The sequence below is a fragment of the Gossypium hirsutum genome, chromosome D12 (genome assembly GCF_007990345.1).
Source record: "Gossypium hirsutum isolate 1008001.06 chromosome D12, Gossypium_hirsutum_v2.1, whole genome shotgun sequence".
In the NCBI taxonomy this organism is placed as follows: Eukaryota; Viridiplantae; Streptophyta; class Magnoliopsida; order Malvales; family Malvaceae; genus Gossypium; species Gossypium hirsutum.
Genome location: NC_053448.1, coordinates 53,754,112 through 53,767,465, shown reverse-complemented (window position 1 = coordinate 53,767,465; position 13,354 = coordinate 53,754,112). Strand labels below are relative to the sequence as shown.

Here is a 13,354-nt window from a genome sequence, read left to right as displayed (position 1 = left end):
AACAAAAATCTGGTCGAGAAAGAGAAACAATTTTCAGTAAACCCAGTCTCTGAGGGATCGACCTTACTCCCTATACTGCTTAAATTGCAAATTAGGCGTAAATTTATATTGGTGGAATCGACAACCATCAATAACTTAGAAAGATCAATTGCGACCCTTAAGAAGACAGCTCTAGTATCAATTGTTGGAGTTTCGATACTAAAGAATAAAGAATTGTATAGAAGAAACGAGAAATTTAGCAACAAAATTATATGCTAGGGTTTTATTATTATTATTTATCACTCACATATTTTGGACAATGTAACAGAGGTATTTATAACAAAAACTGCTAAAAATAGAAAGAAATAACTTAAGATTTTATATTAATAAATATTAAATATATTGTACTAATAAATACTAAATATTTAAAAAAAAAAAAATATTTTGTAAATATAACTTGCAAGCAAACTCTAAAAGTCTAGATCATATTTTTAGTTCACCAAAATTAAAGTGTTCGTCAACTTTGCATGAACAGTTATCTCGCAACAAATCCATTTTCACCCGAAAAGCCTTAAAACTATTGGTTGCTACCTTGCCTTGGGCCACCGGTGCATCTGGTCTCCGCCTCCAATCAATAAAAAGACGATCTTTACCCAACTCACCAACTCCTCTGTGAAAGAAAACTATATCCCCAGCATCGAGTTTCTTATTCTTGACAAAACGGCTCCACCCTTTGGTCAGAACATAGCTTTGGCTACTATTTCAATAAGAGTACCTGAATCTCCACGCCTTCCCATTCCTGTCCTCGACATTCAACAGAACACCTTTCCCGCCCATAGAATCCAATGGGAAATACTTCTTAGCATGTTGCTTTGGGATAACAAGCCGGTTGAGCTTCTCCACGTCGCTTGGCGTCGCCACTTTGTCGAACATGTGTTCTTTGTCCATTTTCCCACTTGCACCGTCTTCAAGAAATTTTCATTTCAAAACATTAAAAAGAAGCGGAAATATAACCAAAAAAGTAAGAGGAAAAAAATGGAGATCCAAATAACCTTAGGTTTTTCATTACAAACATTAAAAAAGTAGTTAAATGCGATTAAAGAGCGTTCAATTAGAAGAAAACATTCAAAAAATCAGGGAAAATAATTAAATGAAAACAAACGAATGATCAATCTGTACATATATAGACCAGAATTTCAAAATCAGTAGTAATAACTCCAAAAACCGGCTAAAACCTTTGATTAATGTCTTGTATATCAATGATTAACGTATTAAATGGACATGTAACAATCATATAAACTCACTTTTCTGGTTAAAAAAATCAATGTTAGAATCTTTAAAATAAATATTTTATTTTAGCAAAAAAAAAAAAAACACCTATTCGAAAAAAAACGACTATGCCAAATAAAAACTCAGGACTCAGCAAATTGGCAAGGCTTTTAATTTCGTGTATAACGAGGTCAGTTACTTCCGGTCGAAATACAGACCTTCGTGATGGTAAAACTCCGAATAAAACAAGAAAAAAAGAACACTTCATATGTTGTTTCTGGTTGCTCTGTAAGTTGAGATGTACTTACATGGGAAGTCCTCAATAATGGACTAGATGCAAGTATGCATGCCGAAGGAGACTCTGTCACATCTGTTCCCATTGCTCTCTCTTCTTTACAGTCTGAAAGTAATGCACCACAATTGCCTAAATGAGTTTAAAAGGAACCAAAAATGAAAGAGTTGTTTCATAAGAGTCCGTAAAGAAAGATTACCCCAGCACTGGCCTTTATGATCTTGTCTTGAACCTTCCAGCAACTTTTCATCACCTACCATTGATCAAACGAGTAATGTTAAAATCAGTACTTCTTATCAGCCATTATCAAACCTTTTTCTTTTTTTAACGAGGTTGAAGTTTCTCATTATTTTGGCCAAAATATGTATACATGAAGAGATCACAGGGCATTTTCATATAGTAACTGGGAAGCTGTTTGGCACAAGCAGGTGGAAGTTTTTGGCATAGGTTATGGTTTAATACTAAATTCCCAAGGAATGCAATATGCAATCACTGTCGTTATAGGTACTGGTTATATCTGTTTTTTTTTAATAGAATGATTAGAATTACTCATAATTTCTCCTCAACCCATAAATAAGATTATAATGTGTTTCACTGTACTTAAACCCACATCTTTTTGCATTGACAACAATACTAAGGCCAATCGAACTAAGACTCAATTATTATTATTTTTTTATATTTTAAGCTTTGGGCAAATTGTAACACAGCCTATGCTTTCTAACTTTGGTGCTATTAAGATGCCATTAGAAATGCTGACCAGTTCAGGAAGGTACAGAGGCAGCAATCTTTTCAAACTTGGAAGAAATATTTTATCTTACATGAATGGCTTGACGGATGCATGACTTAAAAGGCTTGTGACTCGGGGGCAGTCGTCAACAATTATCTCCTCCAAGTTGATAAAATTTTCAAGCGAAGTAAGGCTGAAAATTTTACTCAGCTGGGGGCATGCATGCAGCGCCAGGAATTTCAACTTAGACATACATCCGAAACGATCTGCTCCTCTCCAAATACACTGCAAATCCTCCATGTAATAAATGCTCAAATATTCTAGGGATTCAAGCATGTGTTGTACAGAACCAGGGTGAGATTCAGATTGACCATCTTCATTTCTTTCATAATGCATCTCTCCATCAATTAGGGTTTCCATTTTATTACATTCTGCCAACAAGCAAAATTTTAGCCCCTTCATATTCTCGATCCCGAATTCAGATAAATTCATAGCGGTTGTCTGGTGATCCAAGAAAAATGAAGTAGAATATTTCAGTACCCCTTTTATTTGAACTGGGACGTTTTCACCATTCACAAACCTCAAGCATTTGTCCCATTTTCTGAATTCTACTTCAACTTCATGAGGTACATGAGATATGATTCTCCTTTTATGATAGCCGACAGTAAGTTCTAAAGCGTGACAAGGAAGGATATATCAATGATGTATCATCTAAAAGTTGGAACTTGGGCAGGTACAAGCTAAGAGTCCTCAATGTTTTTGAGTTGCATACTTCCTTCAGAACGGCTTCCACAGAATCATCCTACATCTTGTCTGTAGGATTCAAATCAATACTTAACTCTGCAAGTTGCGAGAGATCACAACCTTGTAACAAGAGTGTTTTTAATGAAACCAACTTAGGAAGAGATTTGGGCAAAGATTTGATGCTAGTACGGGAAAAATCTAATATTTGGAGAAGTTGCATGCGCTGAAAGAATAAGGGAGGAATAGCTGTCAGCTCATAATTTCCCTGCAAATACAATGCAATCAATGAAGAGCTGTTTGGACATCTTGGCAGCTCCGACACTTTATAATATGTTAAATGGATCTCTTTGGATGCCCATTTTCTTTCTTTTGTAACTCACTTAATCCGGATCCAATTACAATAGAATGATTGTAAAGTAATAAGAAAAAATAAAAATACATAGATTTATGTGTAAAATTCTTTAGGGAAAAATCACGGCAAAAGAATGAAAAATTCTTAATGTTAAATTAGAATGATACAAGAGAAATTTCGACTAATTCTAATATCAAATGGAAGAAATGTAGTTCTATACAGATTCTATTTGTGCAGCATGATCCATATAGAAGTCTCAAAAATCCTTTATTTTACCTCTGTATTTTATTTTTTAACTGGGGGATTTTACTCTAACAAACACACTGCTGCGTTGCTGCATGAAGCATGTTACTGCATAAGTTGCCAGAGAGATCCCAAAGGATTCTGCCTGCTAAACTACTTTGTTACTAAAGCATCAATTACAAATCGGAGAATAGAATATAATCTTCTTCGTTATGCATATTGACCAAATAATTTTGAGGAATTGAGAAAGATAACAGTTAATTACTACTATTATAAAAAATTTAAGATGTACGAACTCCATGTACTTTTTTCCTATTTTTTGTGCTGCGACTTTCATACAAGGATATTTTTACAGTCAAATATTTCATACAAACAATTGACTTAAAAGAGGGAACAAAAGTACGGTGTGTAATACCCAATTTTAACCTGGTCCGCAATTAAAATAGACCAAATAAATAAAAAAAGAGTCCAAATTACAAAATGCCCGCATGGCCCAATAATACCAAACCCAAACCTAACTAAACCAAATACTCAATTTATCGAAACCTTAAAATCTAACAGCTTCCAGCACAGCCCACTACACAAGAATAGGCTTTTAGTGGCACTTTTAGCGGCGTTTTGAACAAAAGCGCCACAAAAAATCGAGTATTAGTGGCGATTCAACCAAAGCGCCGCTAAAGGTAGAGCATTTGCGGCGATTTCCAAAAAGCGCCGCTAAAAATAGGAATTAGCGGCATTTTATATAAAGCGCCACAAAGAACCTAAGACCAACGACATCGTTTTGGCGATTTTTAAACATTTAGCGGCGTTTTTATTTGTGCGCCACTAATGCACGGATCTATAGTGGCGTTTTTATCTTAGCGCCGCTAATTCTCCTATCTTTAGTGGCGTTTTTATCTGGGCGTGGCTAATTCTCTGATCTTTAGTGGCATTTTTATCTGAGCGCCGCTAAATCTCTAATCTTTAGTGGCGTTTTTATATGAACGCCGCAAAAGCTCAGGTCTTTAGCGGCGATTTTATTTTAGCGACGCTAATACTTAGATCTTTAGTGGTGTTATTATATGAACGCCGTAAAAGCTCAGGTCTTTAGCGGCGACTTTATTTCAGCGCCGCTAATACTTGGATCTTTAGTGGCGGTTTTATTTAAGCGCTGCTAATACTTGGATCTTTAGTGGCGTTTTTATCTGAGCGCCACTAATTCTCCTGCCTTTAGCGGCGTTTTTTCCCAGGCGCCGCTAATAGTAACAAAAATCTTATAAGTTGAAATAATTAATATTTTGTTCTATTTATTATATAGTGGTACAATTTACATCTAAATTATAATTAACAAATATTATTGATTAATACAAAAAAATTTTATTACAGAGAAGTCGTATATGTATATAACAGCTAACTATTTATTACTAATTTTCAATCACTACAGTTGATTTAAACTACTAATTTACGAGACAAAATATATTAAATTATGAATAAAATAAAATATAATAAAACTTAAATTTTTGTAATGTAAAGAATAAATTAAAAATAGAATTAACTTTTGTAAGAGTAATAAATTTTGGTAGTACTGTTCGACTAAATAAATCAAAGGAATTAATATAAATTAAACACCAATTTATAAAAAATATATTTTATGATTATATATATATTAAAGATTTAGGGAATTTTTTTATGGACGGTATTTTAAGAAGTACGGGGTATAGTTTTAAGGTTTGGGATTTAAGGTTAATTTAGGGGTTAGAGGTTTAGGGGTTAGATGTTTAGGGGTTTGAGATTTAGGGTTTCAACGGTCATGTTAGGATTTAATTTAGATTAATATTAGTTTTTGATTATTTTTTATGGTAAATATATATGTTATTATATATTTGTAAAATAAATTCAGATCAATAAATTTAATATATTGAAGTTTAGTATAGTTTATATTATAATTAATAGATATATATATAATAGCCTTTACCGGCGTTTTAGTCAAAAACGCCACAAATATTGCAATATACGACGTCGTTACATGTTAGGGAATCAGTTTCTATTGTGGCGTTTTATAGGGAAGCGCCGCTAATATTGTTGAAACTCTGTCAGAATGGCGTCGTTTCAGTTGAAGGATGTACTCTATTACTGGCGTTTTTCGGGAAAACGCCGCAAATATGTCAACAATTTTGTGAAAACGTCATCGTTTCTTTCTGTAGTTGAAAATTTAGTGGCGTTTTTACGCAAAAACGCCACAAATGTGACTTATAATTAATTTAAACGGCGCCATTTCTTCACAGGCCATTTAACCCGTGTCCTCATCCTTTACGAATTTATTATCGAAAAAAATGCATTTTCTATACCAAATTTTATTAAAAAAATTGTTTTTTGTATAAAGAGACAAAATTTGTTGTACCAAGTTTATTATAACAATTTTTTTTTCCATTTGTTAAGAGAACATTTGAAGCTTCATACGAAATTTTGTCAAAGATAATATTGCTACCTGCAAGAGTCCAATAGCAACAAAAACACAGTGTAAAAATAGAGAAAAATAGAAAATAAATTGTATTTTTGGGCTATAAAAAGAGCCAGATTTTCTATTTTAAAGGGGGGAGATTGGGTATTCATAAAAAAGAGAAGAAATCAGTGTAAAGGGGGAAAATCAGTGTAAAGGGAGGGAAAAAGAAATCAAAGAGTTTTAAAGAAGGTGATTCTTTCACTTTTTCTTCTGTATTTTTTTCGTTACGTTTTTCATTTTCTATTTTTTATTAATCTTATATGAAAAAGAAAAAAAGAGTTAGGAGGTGAGGAATCTACCTGGCTCTGCCTACTCCGTCGCAATCGGAGTCGAGCAGAGTTTTAGATCGCTGAAGCGGCAGAGGGCAGAGAGGGTTTAGTTTTTTTTCCCTGATAGTTAATGAAGTGTTTTGATTTTAGGGTTTTAAGTGGCTTTTATATTGTGCATAAAACGACACCATTTAGGGCCTGTTTCGATGGCTCTAAAACGGTGCCGTATTGGCCTTTTAGCCTCAGTAACTAGCGCGGTGACCCGACCCGAGGAAGGATCCGCGCGTTTTGTAACGCTTCGGAAAATTGCGCAAATAGTCCCTTTTCTTTCGCAAGGTATTTCAAATCGATTCTTTTATTTCATTTAAATTTGGCCACGCTTTTTAGGTTTCATTCCAATTTGATCCGTGTCAAGATGTTGCGTTTTGAGGGAAGGGAATATTTCCCATTCGATCCCCATGTTATCCGCGCGTCATATTTTGGCCCTCAATTTTGTTTTATTCTCATTTTTTTCCTTTTAATTTTGTTTTAAATTCAATTTAATCCTCATTAATTTGATTTGATTTGCTTGTGTTTTATTTATTTAAGTATCGATTATTATGCTATTTTTAAAAAAAAATTTAAATATGATATTATTTGAATGTTTATACTTATTAAATTAATCATTAATATTATCTAAGTGTATTTTATATCATTATTTTAGATTTATCATGTTTTATTATTTGTAATTTATCAATATTATTATTTTAAATTCATTGTTAACATTATTTTAAATTTATCATGTATATCTATTTCAAATTTATCCTTAATATTTTTAAATTTATTATATACTATTATTTTGGATTTATCACGTATGATTATTCTAGAATTATCAACAAAATTTTTAAATTTTATATGTATTATTATTTCAAATTTATTATATATTATTTATTGTAAATTATCCAATTCATTTCAAATTGTAGATATTATTTGTATTAAATTGTACATTCATATATATTATTTGTTTTAATTCATGTATTGTTTTAAACTTCATCCATATACCTACTATTTATTTTGAATTATACATATCACTTATTTTTTAATTTTTTTATTATTTTTCTATATAATGTATATTCTAATTTTTCTTCATACTTCATTTGCTTAAATATTTTTGTATATTGTGTTTTATTAGTTGTTTTAAACAATTTATTAAATGATTTATTTCAATTCATTTCATGTATTCATTTTATCTTAAATTAATTTGCATAATAGATTTTTTTTAGCCTATTACTTACTTCATGTTGTTTTATTTATGTACCCTTTCTTTGGAATTAAGTTTGTTTTATATATTATTTCGAGTTCAATAATTATTATGTATGTTTGGGGTTTGTACGCGCATATTATTTAGTATTCTGCCCATGTATATTATTCCATGTTCATACATTTGCTTTTCAGTACCGAACATTACATCATAGTTAAAATTTCCGATTTATTTGCCAAAATTTGATTATTTCATTTCTTTTCATTTTGAATAAATCAAATTTATATCATTGTTAATATTCCATTAAACCTTCGCTTTGATCCAATTTCGTAAAAAAGGGAAAATGAAGTTTGCAATATGTCGTCTTTGGAACGATGAGAAATCGTGCTCTGACTTACTGGGTTTCGATTTTCTCATCCAACTAAAACGACTAAACATTTTAGTTTTCAAATGCACAAAGTTTCAATAAAGATTTTTAAAAGGTTAGCTTATGCTCGGAAATTCAAACGTTGCATCCTAACTTACGGGATACGACATCTTGTTGCCTCGGGATGAGAAATCCTTTTACATTCGTTCAAATCTATCCAAGAATTGCTTTAAAATATGGCATTAATAAAAAGGGGAATCGTTTCTAAACTTTTCAAATTTTCTACATTCGACTTTAAGACATTAAACAATTAACTCGGTACCGATTTTGGGCGTTACAAGGGTGCTAATCCTTCCTCGTACGTAACTGACTCCCGAACTCATTTTTCTTAAAACTCGTAGACCAAAATTATTTTTAATGTAATCCGATCTTACCTCAATAAAATATCGGCGGCGACTCTAATTTTTCATTTTTAAAATAAGTCGACGCTTTTTTTTTTTGTTATCAAAAAGTGGTTTCGACATGGTGCATTTTTCATCCTTCCACACCGATCTCCATCATTTATTTTCACTATAAACCATAAATTATAGTCAACTTCAGAACGTACTATGGATTATAACTAGAGAGGTTAAAGAACGGTTCTTGCATTTTTCTTTCTCTAGCCCATATCATTTAAAACATTTCCTTTAACCAGCATAGTGCAAACTAATAAAAACCTGCAGACAGAATCTCAGTTTGAGAAGGCTAATCTAATTATTCTTATTTTCCCATGTGTGTATACTGAAATATTAAAGACTATGGGGTTATTCATCTAACATCTCTTGTGCATTGGGTTTGGGTTTTTATTGAAATGGTTAAATTAAAATATTAAAGATCACGGGTACTAAGTTTGAATTTTATTATGTGTTTATTTTTTAAAATTTTATATAAAATTACATAAAGACAAAAACAAATCTTAAAATATTCTGTTAAATGATTGAGTATTTGTTAATTTTTAACTGAAATTACCTTAATATCTTGGGTTTAAATATTAAAATTTTTATTTAAATGAATATCTTAATATGCATGTACTTTTCTAGAATAGAATGGATGCTGAGGAGACTGACTGGATTAAGGGGGGGGGGTTTATTTTCTGTTGCTGCATTATGCAAGAGGTTTTAGTTTTTGGACTATTGAAAAATTTTAAAAAACAATTGAATCCATGTCACACATACTTGTAGCCAACACGAGCGTAGTTCTTTGAATTCAATTATCAAGAAAACGTAATTCTTTGAATTGCTTGGCATTTATTGACATGTCTAGTCACCAACGATTGCGTGACATTGAGCAACTATGAGTTTATGAGGATGGTATGGGTAAATGACCATCTTTACTCTAATGAATCATTAGTTCCTCACTATTTTTAAGTTGATCGTTTCTCCCCAATGCACATCATTGTTTATATATGAATAACTCGAATCATGAAATGCACATTTTGCACTGTTAAAAGAGTAATCCTATTTTAATTTGAGCTTGGGATACCACAATGACCCTATCACTTGATGTGCTCCTATTTTGGTTAGGGTTCTTGATAATCCGGAAAACATTGAGAAGTAAAAGAAATTTGAGGCTTGACTACACCCGTCGGTTGATGGAAAAATATTTCTCTAATAAGAACTTTTACGGAGGTATACTTTGCTGCTCCTATTTTGTTTGGCTTTGAACTTTTCATAATATATTTACCCATCCTGAATGTCTTCTAAGTCAACCACAAGTTGAAAGCAATTCCTAACGCTTTGTTCTTTCATGCAACGTTTTTTATGAGATGATAAGCTGTAAAAGCAATATATTTTAATCTCATTTTAACGCGTTTTTGAATGATTAATTATGTAAATTAGTGAATTTGATGCTCTTAATCCTTTAAATTCATGTTTCTATACTTAGGAGAGCATTTGGGAGCGAAAAGGATCCACACGGCCTGGACATTTCCACTCGAGCTGGCCACAAGCCCGTGTGAGCCACACGGCTCGCCACACGCCCATGTACCAACTCGTGTCGATATCGCACCATGCTTCCCAAATAAGCAAAAAAAAACTCAATTTTTACGCTTTCTGAGCATTCTAAAGTCTATAAATACTAATTAGAAGAAGATTTAAGGGGACACTCAGAGAAGATCGAAGAAAAGACTCAAAGAACACCATCAGAATCAACTCGGAAGCGGATCTCCTTCAAGATTGAAGATCTTCATTTAATTTTCTTCGAAGTTTTATTGAGTTTCTTTATGCCTTATTGTTATCCTAACTTTGAGATGTTTCTATTCAAGATTATGAACTAAATTCCCTATATACTTAAGGAAGATGAAACCTATGATGAATCTTATTATTTGATTTTTGATTTACGAGATAAATACTTGATTCTTGTTCTCAATTATGTATGCTTATTTCTTGTTTTAATATTTCTGAGATATTAATTCAAGTTTAATGTGCTTATTTCAGTGGAGCAAAAGTCCCTGTTTAAGAGTAGATCTAGCATAATTGAGTGGGGTTGCATGCAACCTTAAAAATAAGACGACATAAATCTACTAGATTAGAGTCAAATCTATTAGGGGAATCTATAGATCGAGTTAATGCGACAATAAGTGTTTTATTTAGAAAGAGATTTCAATTAATCAACCTAGAGTCAGTTGTTCTTACTCTTGAAAGAGATATTAACATAATTTAGGGATTTCTACATATCAAGACACAAGTGAATAAATCGTTTAATTTAGATTCATAATAATAGGTGAAGTCTAAGTGGATTCTTTCCCAGGTATTTTCTATATCATTGGTTATTTTCTATTATTTTCCCATTTCATTCTCTGTTGCGTTCGTAGTTAAATTAGATTAGTAAATTTAGATTAAAAACAATCACTTCAATTTATCGGCTAAATAATAGGAAAATGATAATTACTAGTACTTTTAGTCCTCGTGGATACGATATTCCCTACTCACCATAGCTATACTATTGTTCAATAGGTGTGCTTGCCTTTGTCATAATTATAGTTAGTTTAGTGACCATCAAGTTTTTGGCACCGTTGCCGGGGACAAAAATATTAGGAACACTTAATTTTTATTAATTTAGCCATTTATTTTTATTGTATTTTTATTTTTGTTTTTAGTTTAATTGTTTTTCTAATTTTTATTTTATTTGCAGGTTCCTTTAATTTATGACCAGAAGAAACTCGTCGGGACCATTATTGTTTGACAGCGAAATTAAAATTACAGTTAGCAAAAATCGTAGAGAAGCAAGGCAGAGTCGACAGAGTATAATAGATGAACAAGAGGATGTTTTTATTATTACTGAGGAGATGGGCGATAATCAAAATAATCAACTACCTCCTGCACTTGCTGCAAATCCAGATCCTACTCCTCGTACTATGTATGATTATGCCAAGCCTACTCTAACTAGGGTTGAATCGAGTATTGTGAGACCCACTATTGTTGCAAAGAATTTTGAATTGAAACCGAATACTATTCAGATGGTATAACAATTTGTTCAGTTCAACGGTTTGCAAGATGAAGATCCAAATACTCATTTGGCTAATTTTCTGAAAGTTTGTGATACTTTCAAGATAAATGGCTTTTCTGAAGACGCCATTCACCTACGATTATTCCCTTTCTCATTGAGGAACAAAGCTAAATAGTGGTTGAATTCTTTACTACGAGTTCTATTACTACATGGGATCAAATGACTGGGAAATTTCTACTAAAGTATTTCCTATCAGCTAAGACAACCAAGTTAAGGAATTATATCTCTTCCTTCACTTAGATCGACTTAGAGACCCTATATGATGCATGGGAGAGGTATAAGGACATATTAAGACAGTGTCCTCACCATGGTTTACCTTTATGGCTACAGGTTCAAATATTTTACAATGGTTTGAATCGCTCAATTAGACAGGTAATCGATGCAACAACTGGTGGTATTCTAGACAATAAAACACCTGAAGCGGCGCATGAATTTATAGAGGAGATGACACTGAATAATTATCAGTGGCAAGTCAGGAGGACAAATTTGATGAAAGCAGTCAGTTTTTTAACTTAGATGCGGTCACCATGTTATCGAATCAGGTAGAACTTTTAAATAAGAAAATTGATGGTTTATGTGTTTCTACATAGGTACATCCGGTGATGCAGTGCGATACGAATAAAAGAGGAATGAACAATCCGGAATATTTACCCTACGGTTCTAGCATAGAAAATGAACAAATCAACTATATGGGTAATAATTCTAGGCCTCAAAATAATTCTTACAGTAACACCTATAATGCAGGTTAGAGGAACCATCCCAATTTCTCTTGGGGTGGTTAATGAAATCAAAGAGCACAACCCCCTCTAGGCTTCTAACAACAACTTTACCAGCAAGAGAAGAAGCTGAACCTTGAGGAGATGTTAACGAAGTTTATATAGGTGTCAGAAACTCATTTTCAAAACACTAAAGCAACGCTTAAAAATCAACAAGCATCGATTCAAGGGCTCGAGAACTAAATAGGCTAACTTCCTAAGTTAATCTCAGAACGACTACAAGGTAGTTTGCCTAGCAATACAGAAACTAACCCTAGGGAGCAGCTTCATGCAATTACTGTGCAAAATGAAGAAGGGTTAGTTGAATCTGAACCAGAACCGAAGCAAGAAAGTATGGTAAGTAATGGTAAGGTCGAGGCAAGTCAGAATGAACAAAAATCGGTCGGTAATGAATATAAACCTCGAGTGCCATATCCTAACGTGACGAAAAAATACCACACGAACGAACAATTTAGTAAATTTCTTAAACTTTGAAAAATTACATATTAACTTATCATTTATTGAAGCTCTTTCGCAAATTCCCAATTCCATTAAATTTTTAAAGAAGCTTTTGGCGAACAAGAGGAAGTTAGATGATTCGTCACATATGGAGTTAAATGCAATTTACTCAGCCATTTTGCAAAATAAACTACCCAACAAATTGAAAGATCCAGGGAGTTTTACTATCCTTGTTTAATTGGTAGTTTGAATATTAATAATGCTTTGGTTGATTTAGGGGCGAGTATTAATGTCATGCCCTATAAAATGTTCAAACAATTCGGTCTTGGGAAACCCAAACAAACTAGGATGAGTATTCAATTAGCAGATAGAACTATTAGATTTCCTAGGGGTATTATTAAAGATGTTCTTGTAAAAATTGATAAATTCATATTCCCAGTTGATTTTGTTATTTTAGACATGGATAAGGGAAATGAATTCCCTTTAATTTTAGGAAGACCCTTTTTAGCAACTACTAAAACTATTATTGATGTTGGTACAAGTGAGTTAGTACTTTGTGTAGGTGACGAAACGATTACTCTCCAAGCTCGTAATTCTGTTAAGACATCTAATGATTGAGATGACTTTACA

General features: G+C 32.5%; 1 non-coding gene across 1 annotated transcript; it reads right to left on the bottom strand.

Annotated features, from left to right (window-relative positions):
• Positions 1 to 11,717: 11,717 nt before the first annotated feature.
• On the bottom strand, positions 11,718 to 11,824 carry LOC121224741 (small nucleolar RNA R71). Its single transcript, XR_005922486.1, has one exon. It is a non-coding gene; the product is annotated as a small nucleolar RNA R71 (small nucleolar RNA).
• Positions 11,825 to 13,354: the final 1,530 nt, after the last annotated feature.